The 12,129-nt window shown below is 39.3% G+C and overlaps 1 protein-coding gene across 6 annotated transcripts in view; it reads left to right on the top strand.

Annotated features, from left to right (window-relative positions):
- The window catches only part of LOC115447550 (histone deacetylase 7), a 112,499-nt gene that overhangs the window by 18,364 nt on the left and 82,006 nt on the right, over positions 1-12,129 (top strand). The window lies entirely within an intron of this gene.

Genomic DNA, 12,129 nt, shown 5'->3' with positions numbered 1-12,129 from the left:
TCGATATAATATATTATGTAGCACTTCAAATGATGACGCGGCTGTTGCGTTCAATCAGTTAACAGAGATTCAAGTCCTATACACGCTGGATTTCAACATTATGCAAATTTGTTTATTCTATGATATTCTTCGGTTTGAAGGTCGAATACTATCGTAGAAATGTGTGAAAATGTTTGTTGACCTCTGATGACGCGAACAATGAAACAAACGCAGAGTTTCACTTGAACTACTTACAATAAAGTAGCACGCGACGAATAGCAAAAGTATTTAAATTAACGTGACCAAGTTTATATTTAATTATTGTTAATTGCTCGAACTAAATTAAAAATACTGATTAAATTCTGATTTTCATGTTATTAAGTTAATATTTCCGTCGTTTAGGTAACGAGAAAGCAGTACAAGTAATCTTATATATATAAAAATGAATCCTTATTTCCCTCGGTCACGCCATCACGCGTGAACGGCTGGACCGATTTCACTATTTTTTTGTTGTGTTTGTTATTGCCAGCAGAAGGTTCTTATGAAAGAAAAAATTAAAAAAAAATGCGCGGAAAATTAGAAAGTTCAAGAAAACTTACCGACAATATTAATTTTACATAACTGTAAGTGACTAACAACGATTGACAGAATGCGCGCTGCAAACTCACAGTTAAGACAGGACAACGTTTGTCGGGTCAGCTAGTAAATTATAATTTTATTTCAACTCTTTTTATTATCGAACTCTCTCGAAATCACGAGATAGAATATTAAATTCTAAATAAATTCACACATCCTTGAACCCTCCCGATGGACAGGTAGGTAGTGGTGTAGCTTATGCGCTCATTTGATGAACTTACTATTGGCCCATGATGTGTTGATGCGTCCGTTGTAATATAGACGAATTTATATGTTTCTCGAATTAAGGAACTTTCACGTTTCAATTACATTTTCCGGGTATTGGATTCAGGATGTTATTGATTGGATTAGTGGCACATCTTACATTATAATCGTGGTCCTCTTCGGCCCTATTTGCCCTAAATGTCACAGTTATTCATTTTTAGGCTGCCGTACAGCAAAAGAAATCCCTATAACATCATTGTGTGGCCTGTCAGTCTGTCGAAATCTCCTTTTTCAGGAACATAACGAGGTATCGAATTGAAATTTGTATTACATACTCGGTTCTACGGTCTGTCTCAACTGTAACACTCAACGTGTAACAACGCGATCAAACACATTACCGTTTATGACGCATATTTAGCGATTTCACAAAGGAATCATGACCAGTAGCATACTTACCGTCGACTTAGAATCATAAAATTTGGTAAGAAGCAATGTTTTAAAGCACATTTAAAGGAATAAATCTGAAAACCGTGAATATGTACTTTCATAACAAAAAAAGCTAGTTTATACGGAAATCTTAGTGCACTAGTTTTTCGCACTTGTGAAGTTTCTTTAAAAACTGATGAAACGACTAACAATTAAACTGCACATTTGCAATACAACGCCTGTGTTTTTGATCCAGTATATTATCTCAAGGCGGGGATTATTGCCCAGATTTATAAGACTGCAGTCAGTGCTAAAACTGGGTTACTGCTAAAATAACTAGTCATTGTAATGCATGGTAAGATTGGTTGTGATAATCCTCGCTTTATGTTGATAGGCATAGCTGGGGATTTTTTTTGGGGTGGGGTAGCTTATAGGAGCAAAAACCTCGCCAATTTCAGCGACGTGTCCGGACTACGCGAGGTTCTAGGTTTTATAGGATTGGCAAAGACGTTTCTATGATGCCCCCGCTCCTTGACCTCCCTCCTTCTCCTAGCTACGTCTTTGCGTGTGCCAGACGTGATTAAACCGTATTGGAGGATGAATATTAAAAAAAAATCTTAGACTACCGCGGTGTTATAGTTGTGTTGTGTTCGTTGTACGGTACCGCTATAAGGTCCCAGGTTCAAATCCTGGGTCGGGCTGTGGTACTTGCTTTTCCTGCTTGATATCTGTCGGGAGCCTGGAATTTGTCCTCGTTATAGTGATAGGCTCGTCCCTACACACCCCTTCGATTATAAAAGTTTGTGTTCTTGTAATTTCTTAGAGCTCATTTTCGACGGTATCCTCATGGACTGATTTTTAACTTGACGAGTAGTTTGCACCACCATGGAGAGCTTTATTATCAGAAAGTGATGTTGTTAGTATGTTGTGCATGTCCTGACTTACCATCAGACAAGCGACATGCTCATCATTTGTATGCACAACGGATTTGGTTTTCCTAATATCAGTATAATTAATCTCATTTGATACAAAAATAAACTGGCATTTATGTAAGTCAGTAAGCCGCGTGTAATGCTCTTTGTGCGATACATTCCGAGCTATGTTTAGAATTAATCTGATAACAGGATTGGCGGCGCGTTGTGTAACGCTGGCCTGCATTCGGACCGGCCTACTCGGATGTAGGATCTACTTGTACTAGTGATTTGCGAATATTGCCCGTTGGTAGTAATTGGATGGGTTAGGAAAACTTGGGCGGGCGGGAAAAATTTAAAGCGCAGTAGGTGATGATTCTTTTGGAATCGTGGTTAGATATAGTTTTAATTATCTCATGACATAACCTATTACGTCACGAGTTATTTTGGCGATACGACTGCTCCCTGAGGCCCTTGGTTCGTATCTCGGGTCGGGTAAAGTGATATTTGGGTTTATCTGCTCAGTATCAGCTCGGGGTCTGGAAATTGTGCCCGTTATGGCGATAGGCTCTCTTATTACATCATGGGACTGAACACACTTGGCGAAAAGTGGTTGCCTTTGTTGCGCCTCTGCATACCCCTTCGGGGATAAATGCGTGATGTTCTGTGTGCGTGTGTGTGTGCGTAACCTATTTTCTTTACTTATTTATAGTCAAAACACTGAATGTAATTTGCTTTTTAAAAATACAAGATTTGATTGTTTCACATTAGGCTATGTAAACAAGCTCGGTGAACAGAGGACAGAGAAGGAATAGGGCGGATTAGTCGCGCTTCCATGCGTTCTGAGTCGTTGCAATCCGGCAGCAATGCGGTTGACTGCTTCGGTGGAGTAGTTGTAATTGTACACAGTACGAGCTGGCTAAAATTATTGTGACTTGGTTTTTCCATCTTAAAAATTACTCGGTCGCAACTCGGACTCAGGTATTTAGTGGTGTGATACTCCCGTGTCTCGGAAAGCATGTAAAAACCGGTGATTCTGCGCCTGATCTCTCTCCGTTCATGTCGGATTGCTGTCTCACCAGAATATGAGAGTAAGAGGAACAGGGAGTGCACCTTCACTATAATAGGTATCTCCTGCGTACTTGTCTGATCTCCGTTGAGATTAGCCACCGTGGCCGAAATTCGCTTACGAAGAAATTGCTATCTGCCTACTATTGATCCTAATTTGAATGACTTTATACTATTAGTCTAGCTGTCTATATTTATGAAAATAAAGATATGAGCTTAATATGTAAAAATTGATTAAAATAAAAACAAATCATCAGAAACAACGATTCCGAAGGGTGTGTCACGTCCCGTCTGGCTGCAGGTGGCGATGTAAGGTCGTGTGACGTCATGCTGCGTCGGTGACGTGTCCTTGCGTGTCGGGGCTCGCGTGCGCGGCCTGGCCCTGGCCGGGTGAACGGTTCTAAGAAACGGGGGTAGGCGGCGCGATGCTTCTGGCCTAGGTGGACTGGAGTCACGTCTGAGGGGATTTGTAGAAAAATAGTTATTTGATTGCGACAAACTTGTTAGGTACTTAGAGAATTTATTCGGCGAGACCTAGGATGATAGTTACAGCGGAATATTTCCAAAGCCAAGTCTAGCTACTACATGTTTTATTTATTCTTGATGATACAAGCAAGCAATCTGCTTGAAGGTAAATGTCATGTCAGCTCATATACAGAAACAGCACGAACAGATCATCAAATTTTAAAAACACAGCTTGAATTTGTATTTTGGTCTTATGGCGTCAACTCCTATCATGTAGGCAGTTTTTCTGTAGTATAATTACACTACTATTCCTCTTACACTAATATTCCTAGATTATGAAGAACATAGACTCTAAAGTTACTCACGTGCTAATCTGCGGGTTCAAAAATAAGTTCAGGTGCATTATAACAGTGCTGAATGTTCCACATCGCGTCATCTGAACTATACACATTAATGAGTATTGGCCACGCAGCAAACGTATCTCGGTTCCATTGTACCGAGTAATATTTAATACTTTTGGTCACTGTTAACCACAGTTTGACCCACATTGACGTCATCCTTTCCGTATAACGTTGATACGTGACGTAGTCATCCATTGTTTTAATATTTGACCGTGCCGATTCATTCATTTTTATGCGCGTTTTTCATTAATTCATTCTTGTGTTTCGATTGGCTTTTGTGGTAATTGAAATATTAACAGCTTTTTATAGTTCTTTTAATGAATAGTAAAATGTATGTTTGTTACTATATAACTTGACTGACTGTAAAGTATATCAGAGGCCCGGAGGCAGTGAGGTCGCATCTTGTGATGGATTGCAATAAACTGTTGTTAAGCGCAGCATACTTTGCTGTTTCATTAATTAGTGTTTGTAAATCGGGTATTTTCACTGCTTTTATGTGGGATTAATTAAGGAGAATACTCTAATCGCACAAATTTACACTTCTACCTTGTCAACTTTGGACGTGCTGATAAAGTGCCAATAAACACGCATTTCGCTATAAACTATCAACCACTTGGAGGCATATAAAAGTTTCGAATAATGCAAACCAAATTATTCCTTCATAATTATTTCTCTACATAGATGGTACTATGAATCGTGTAGTCTTGGGAATAAATATAATATATAGGATTTTATATTTAATGCGGAAATCCTGTTAGAACCTCTCGTATCTCAGTAGATTCTCTCTCTGTCATGGAAGCCTGTCATAGCTGGCATAAAACGTTTTACAAAACTCATTTGTTGTTAAACAATCACAATATGTAACCTGGTTTCTCGGTCCACGTACAAGTATCACCACTGGCACCAACTACCGCCACAGGATATCGTGCGTATCCCACAAAGTGTGCTGACATTTAACTGCAAAATGTATTTCGAGCGCGCCAAAAATAAATCCACCGCGTCAATTTGTTCGTACGTAAGTGCTGAGGAGCGAAAAAAGGATTTTGTGGGGCAATGTCCTTGTTATTACGGCCACTGTCAACTCGGATGCTTGTGTGCAATTATTTTTTGGAAAAAACAACCGAAGGAGTGGGAGTGCAGCCCGTAAGTCGGTGCCGTGCCAATGTCCGAGTCTCGCCGTCATCGTGATTGTAATGATTATCATTTCATTGTTTGCCTTTCTTTTTCCTGTGGTATTAAAGTTTTCTATTAATTGGACTTTTATTTCGAAACTCCCTAAAACACTATCTGATTTGATTGCGGTTTAGAGACCTGGTACTCTGAGAGGCTCTTTGAACTTTAAAGCTCCTATAATGCGCTTTATTCTAAATACTGACATAATTGAGTTGCAGTGTCGTGTTTGCGAACAAAATCTCGTATACAGTTCATTAAAATATAGGTTGGTATCCTCTACATCAAAATCTGCAGCGTGTTTGTAACTGTCCTATAGCAGTTCGTGTTACGGACTTCAGTAGTTCCACCGTTTTTTTTATCACTTGGATTTAAACTTGATATTCAGTTGATTGTTAAGAGTTCCGTATATAAAATGGAACCCCTACCAGATAACTTCGTTGTCCGCCTATCTGTTAAGACCCTTTTTGGTAAGAAGTTAAAATTATGACCGTTTAGGTCGCATATTGTTATCGACTTTCGCTTATTTTGCAATTTCACAAAAGATTTAAGACCTATGGGGTATTTCCCATTGAGTTACGAGTCATGAAATTTCATAAAGAAGATATGTTTTACGGCACATGTAAAGGAAAAAAATATGAAAACTGTTAATATGTACTTTCATAATAAAAAGAAACGAATTCACTATTAAAAACTTACCATTTGCGGTTGCTGCAATAACCGTGTCTAAAGAACGAACGGCAAGTTAAGTTTGTCAACTTTGATCGTATATATTTGGATACCTAATATAAAAGTTTTTACGGAGCTCTGGGTGCGCTAGTCCAACTCGCATTTGTCCAGTTTTTTGTCAATTTGAATACTTACTCTTACCAAGCAACATTGTAAAGCACTGCTGTTCTAATTTGAATGATATAACAGACCGTGTAGTGTAGAGTGCCTCGGTGGCGTAGTTGTAAGTGTACACGGTACAAGTACGACTGCCGCGCTGAGGTCCTGGGTTCGAATCCCGGGTCGGGCCAAAATAATTGTGACTGGGTTTTTCCATCTTAAAAATTACTCAGTCGCAGCTCGGAGTCAGGAAGTTGGCGGTGTGATACCCCCGTGCCTCGGAAAGCACGTAAAGCCGTTGGTCCTGCGCCTGATCTCTCTCCGGTCATGTCGGATTGCCGTCTCACCGAACTATGAGAGTGAAGGAACAGAGAGTGCACCTGTGTATTGCGCACACACTTGTGCACTATAATATCTCCTGCGTACCTGGCTGATCTCCGTTGAGATTGGCCGCCGTGGCCGAAATTCGGCTAGGAGGGATTCATTCAGTGTAGAGTGACTAGCACAGTACAGCGTCTTGTAGAGGACGGTGCGACTACAATTTACGGGTAGATGTGGGTGGCATCATCTGTCAAAGATGATATTAGGCTTTATTACAATAGAAAAGAGTAAAAAATTTATTGCCTAAGTATTTTCGAGATGAAACTACGGTCCCGAAGTGAGTGGTACTGGTGACGTGACACATCCTTGGAGTCCAGCCCCGGCGCCAGTCGGCCGCACCATTCAGCGGGCTCGTGATTCAAGCGAAGGCGGAAGAGCGGATGGCGTTATATTTAGTGCGGAGTGCGGGCCGCGGGCTGACGCTTGACGCCTGACGCACGGCGCGTGGTGACCGTCTGGCGAGCGCCATCGGGTATTCCCAATGACTCACGCGCTCCTGTCACCTGTTAACGTGTGCCGCAGCTTTACTGGAAGGGCGTTGAACCGACACCTGGTGGGATACGTAACTTCCATTGCTGTTTGGACATTTTTACTTGATATAGACAGTTCTGGCGTTTTATTGAAGGTCCGCTTATTCTTGGTGGTTTCTTCATTAGATGGTCATTGTTTACATTAATAACGTTGTCAGAAGTAAATTGAGCCTTAAAGTGTTGCTAACTTCATTGGATTTTAATCATGGTATACAATTCAGGAATCTGGACTCCTTAAGGCTAGTTGCATTCCAAGGTCAAGAGACATCTATACCGATAATACCAATTTGTTGACATGTTTGTATCGTATGTGGTCTGCCAATAGTAGGACTTGTGATGAGAAGAAAAATAATATATTATGTAAGTATGTATTATTTTGGTCTTAAAATATATCAAGTTTGAAAGCAGTTACGGTATCAAATTTTTATAAAACCCTAATCTAAGAAAGATGGTTTGTCTAGCTGCTGAGCAATGAATATTTGTTGATATGGTGATTATTTTTTAAGTAGACGTTGTTCTTACGTAGTCGGTGTATATTGCATGAATTAAACTTCGACAGATCTGTTGCTTCGTGAATTATTGAAACATGTGTATTACAATGAATTGTAACTAGTAGAATCAGCGGCAGATAGTTTTATTGCCAGCAGGAATGGAGAACCCTGGTTGGGTGATACGTGCGTCTAACACGTAATGTCCCAATGGTAGCTGTTCTATTGTTGTTTATATTATCGTTGGAACACAATCTAAATCCTGAACAGACATTGGCAGATGTCATGAATGTTTGTTTCAAAATATGAACCTGAGTCCTCCAGCTTCATAGCAGTATACTCATCGTCCGCTGCGCCACTGAGACTTGCACGTCAACATTGTACGAACAATGTGATTTATGGTTAGCAATGGATCCCGTGGGAATGCGGCCGCGGCTACAGCGCAAGGTTACATGCACCAGCATTGTGAGATTTATCTGTGTGGACTGAATCGCAAACAACTCCAATAATAATAATATTTGCTATTCGAAATGGAATATTGGCTGCACGAAAAACAACTTTTGGCTTTTAACAAAGGTTTAATTTAAAAAAGGTTATAGGTTTTTTGCAATATGCAGCAGTTAACGAGGTTTAATGTCACTTTGTTTAGATTCCGTAATAGGATCGGATAAAATCGATTTTGTCGAATCACGTTTTGTACATTTTTGTCCACAGCACTGAGAGGGTAGTACGAAAAAATTTAAATTAACCTTAAAAAAAAACTAGAAAAAATACAGAATAATGCTACTTAAAGCCTCTTATTTTAGCCAAGATAGCTTTTTACAATCGTTAACGCTAACATTATATATAGGCATGACATATTCTAGCGATCCATCTATTGTTAGGATATACCATTCTCATACATTCTTTTGTTTTTTTTTGCCACGAGATCTGGTCGCCTTTCGCTTACCGTGATATGGATGACGCATGCGTCTAAGGGCGTGTCGCAGGGCCTTCGCCGACTAGTATATTGTTATTTAGGGCACAATTTGTCTCGGCCGGTCACAATGTCTCCGCGTGGTTTACCTGGCCGACGTTAACGTATAGAGGATTTTTTTTTAAACATTGGGATATAAATATGTGATAGGTCTGGTGCCTCCGGTGGGATTAATATGTCGCCTCTTTGCTTCAATAACTTGAAGAATTCAACAATTTTCTTTTTTTAATTTGTTAAACCGACTTGTCCGATTTTATTTTTCCAAAAAAACATTGTATCTTAATCGAAAATAGTATTTTTCGTTGCGACTCTATTACTTTTTTTTAAAGTTGAAAACGCTGTACTTACTAATTTTAAAATGAAACATTATTAAAGCAAAGCGGTGATGTGTCTTTGGCACGGAAAGACTATGACGAGTCATAAAATAATTATCAATATTCATTTGTAATCGTGTTTTTAAAAATACAAATATAGAAGCTGTTCGGTGTAGGCACATGCTATTGATGCTACTATCGTAATTGCTGGTCAAGAGTTGTTTCGAGTAATATACTAATTTAGGTATGTCTTTCGGTGGCCAACTCAAATTTAATCATCTTATAAGTTTACTAGATTTACGACAGTAAACAATCCTGAGGCCGGAACGTATACCTTTACCCGCAGCTTCCCCCCACGGACAACTTAAAGGTAAATGCTGGGTGTGTTAGTGGCATTATCCCAAACCAAACCGGCTCACCACTTATAATATTATGAAACTTATTAAGGACAAACTTACCAGTCACGAATTGTCCGCTCTGTTTACCATAAACTCCGAGTCGCCACATACCAGCTCGGCTCGGATCTTGACGCCGCCCACGCGCGGTGACTCACGTGGGACCACGCGTGGAGCACTTGTCCCGAGCCTACGTGTTGACCCGCGCCCGAGTTACCCACGGTAATCTTGTTGGGCTTGTGTGTGGGATATTTTTAGATGCCGTACGGGAACGTTAAATTTTGCTTCAATAAATATTTGGTTGTTGAAATGCAAGTGTGGGTTTGTTAATAGTTTGAATTTAATATGTTACAACAAAGAAGCTATTGATAATATAACGAATATTAATGACTGGAAATCAGAAAAAAAACACATATCACGTATTTATCCCCGATTAGGTATGCATATGCGCAACCACGGCGCCTACTTTTCACCAAGTGTGTTCCGCGCCATGATGTGATAGGGGGCGAGCCTATCGCCATATCGGGCACAAATTCCAGACTCTGGGCTAATACTGAGCAGAAAAACCCAAATATTACTTTACCCAACCCGGTATTCGAACCCAGGACCTAAGAGCGCTGCCGTACCGCGCATGCAGTACCAATACGCCACCGAGACAGTCAATTAACAAACGCTTATAAAGAGGCTAATAAAATCCAACAATGGTACTATTGCGTATAATATTATGCCGTTCACTTGTTTGTAAACAAAATATCTTATCACGATCCATCACGCATAATGCGGCTAAATCCGCGTTGAAGTGCTCGCATCCGAGAAAATCCGCCATTTCCTGCGCTTTCGCCAGACACGCGGGAAGTGCTCGCGGATTTGTGTCCGAGCAATTTCGGAACGAATGGTCATGGTCATCTTACGCAAGCTAAAATATAAATAAACAACTAAGATAATTAATTTCTTAAATGTATGCAAAGTTCACACAGATCTTTAAATGGATAGGCAGAGATGCAACTTATGTAACCTTAACACGTTGATATTATTTTCGTCTTATGTTGTAGAGACGAGATATGACACCATATCTTAGAAGAGTTTCTATCCTTGGCAAGAATGCGGAATTGTGAAATTGAAATCTCCCAGCATCTTCCATCATTCATCATCATCAATGTATCAGGGTGGCGAACGTAATTTAATACTACGAGTATGTAGTTATGTTCTAGGTGGCGGTTAACTTAGCTGTTAGTTATGGCCTCCTAACGTTCTCTCATCGGTCTTCTATTAGTTGCGCGGAATCCCATGCCAGTTTTACGAAATTTGTTACATGATAGGACAGCGTTTGAGTCACTCGAATATCTCGCATTAATAGTCGTTACCGATATAAATATCGCGTGATAGCGCATTAGTTGTGTCTATGACTCACGGACGATGATTTAAACCCGTGTAGAAGTTTGTTCAAACTTGGCACTTTTTCCCGATAAATCATGGTAATAAGACATTGGTTGATTGGTATTTATTTTTGTATCGTTTCAGCGAAGTCTGTGTTATCTTTTTCAAACTGTCTTTGTCCTAATAATGTTTACGTTTTTTCAAACATGTTGACTTTTTAAGGCAGTCTATTTGGCAAAATGTATGAAATAGATTCAAATTGCACTTGTCAAATGAGTATGTTAAAACGCATAATTGTATGTTATTAAGGTGGTTTATTGACTTCTAGTCAAAATAAAATAAACTAGGCAACGTGGTGGTTGCTTTCCGCCCGGATACCGACCACCATACAAAATATGTATAAGCAGCCATAGTGGCCCACGTAAGCGTGTCGCGTCCCGGGATCAGTCTGTGTCTATTCGGTTTCAATCAGGCCGGCATAATTGTGTCGACTGGCGAGGAATAAACATCTCTAGTCTGTACAGTGGAATCATTTAGCCCTGACAGTACAAAAAAAATATATAAAAAGTGTTAATGGTTGGAATTGTGTTGATGATCGGTTATTGAAAGTGCAGAGCTTTTGATTGAGATCATTGAGACTTATTATGCTGACGTACTTCATCAATAACACCCTTCTACGTATCCTCTGCTTATTAGTCGACAACGAACAATATTAAAAGGTAAAGTTTTCATTTTGAACATAGAAATGTCTAGAATTACTACACGGATTCAAAAGATATTTTACTTATAAATAGTTACTTTATCCCTAGGTAACACAGGTTATATATTAATTCATGCAGAAAAAACTTTGTACCCATTTTTAAACACATTGCTCGCACGAAGGAATATGAGAATTGTCATAATTAATGTTCATATAGACCAGAAAATAAAATTTATACATGTGTACAAATATATTAAATGCGATTGTCGAATTTTGACCACTGGACAACCAATATTTTTTATTTGGTTAAAATGGGAACGACATAATATAGTAATATGTTTTGTCTTGACTCGTGTAAATGTGCGCATGAGTCACAAATTTAGGCGAGTTAATATAATTCGTACAGAAGTAAGTCATTACGCGAACAAAGTCATGAGTAATGTGATGCGCAGCGACAATTTCCGACACCTGGTACTGATGGTAAATCATACAAGTACATAATATAATATTAATTTGTCAGTTGTTTGTCTGCACAGTGATGAAAAGAATGCAATGGAGCTCTGTGTTGCCATTAGTAAAAACATGAGTTTAATGAGATCTGTATCTTACTGATATGTATGAGTAAAGTGTAGTAATACGCCAACACAGTAGTATATATGATTTAATATAATCAGACACTTATCACACTAATTCACCATATTATTGGTAAACATCCGCACTCTACGACGGTTAAGGCACAACTTCCCCTCTTCGTCCAATGCTGCCTCTTTCATAATGTTGTTTGACAGTTTATGTGTAGAGGGGAAAAGGTGTTACAATATTAAAATGAAGGTAGTTTTGACAGTGGAGACGATAGGTGCGATAACATATGTAATTCTAT

Source organism: Manduca sexta, chromosome 14 (genome assembly GCF_014839805.1).
Source record: "Manduca sexta isolate Smith_Timp_Sample1 chromosome 14, JHU_Msex_v1.0, whole genome shotgun sequence".
NCBI classification, from domain to species: domain Eukaryota; kingdom Metazoa; phylum Arthropoda; class Insecta; order Lepidoptera; family Sphingidae; genus Manduca; species Manduca sexta.
Note: the sequence above shows the minus strand (reverse complement) of the source record. Positions and strands in the feature narration are given on the sequence as shown.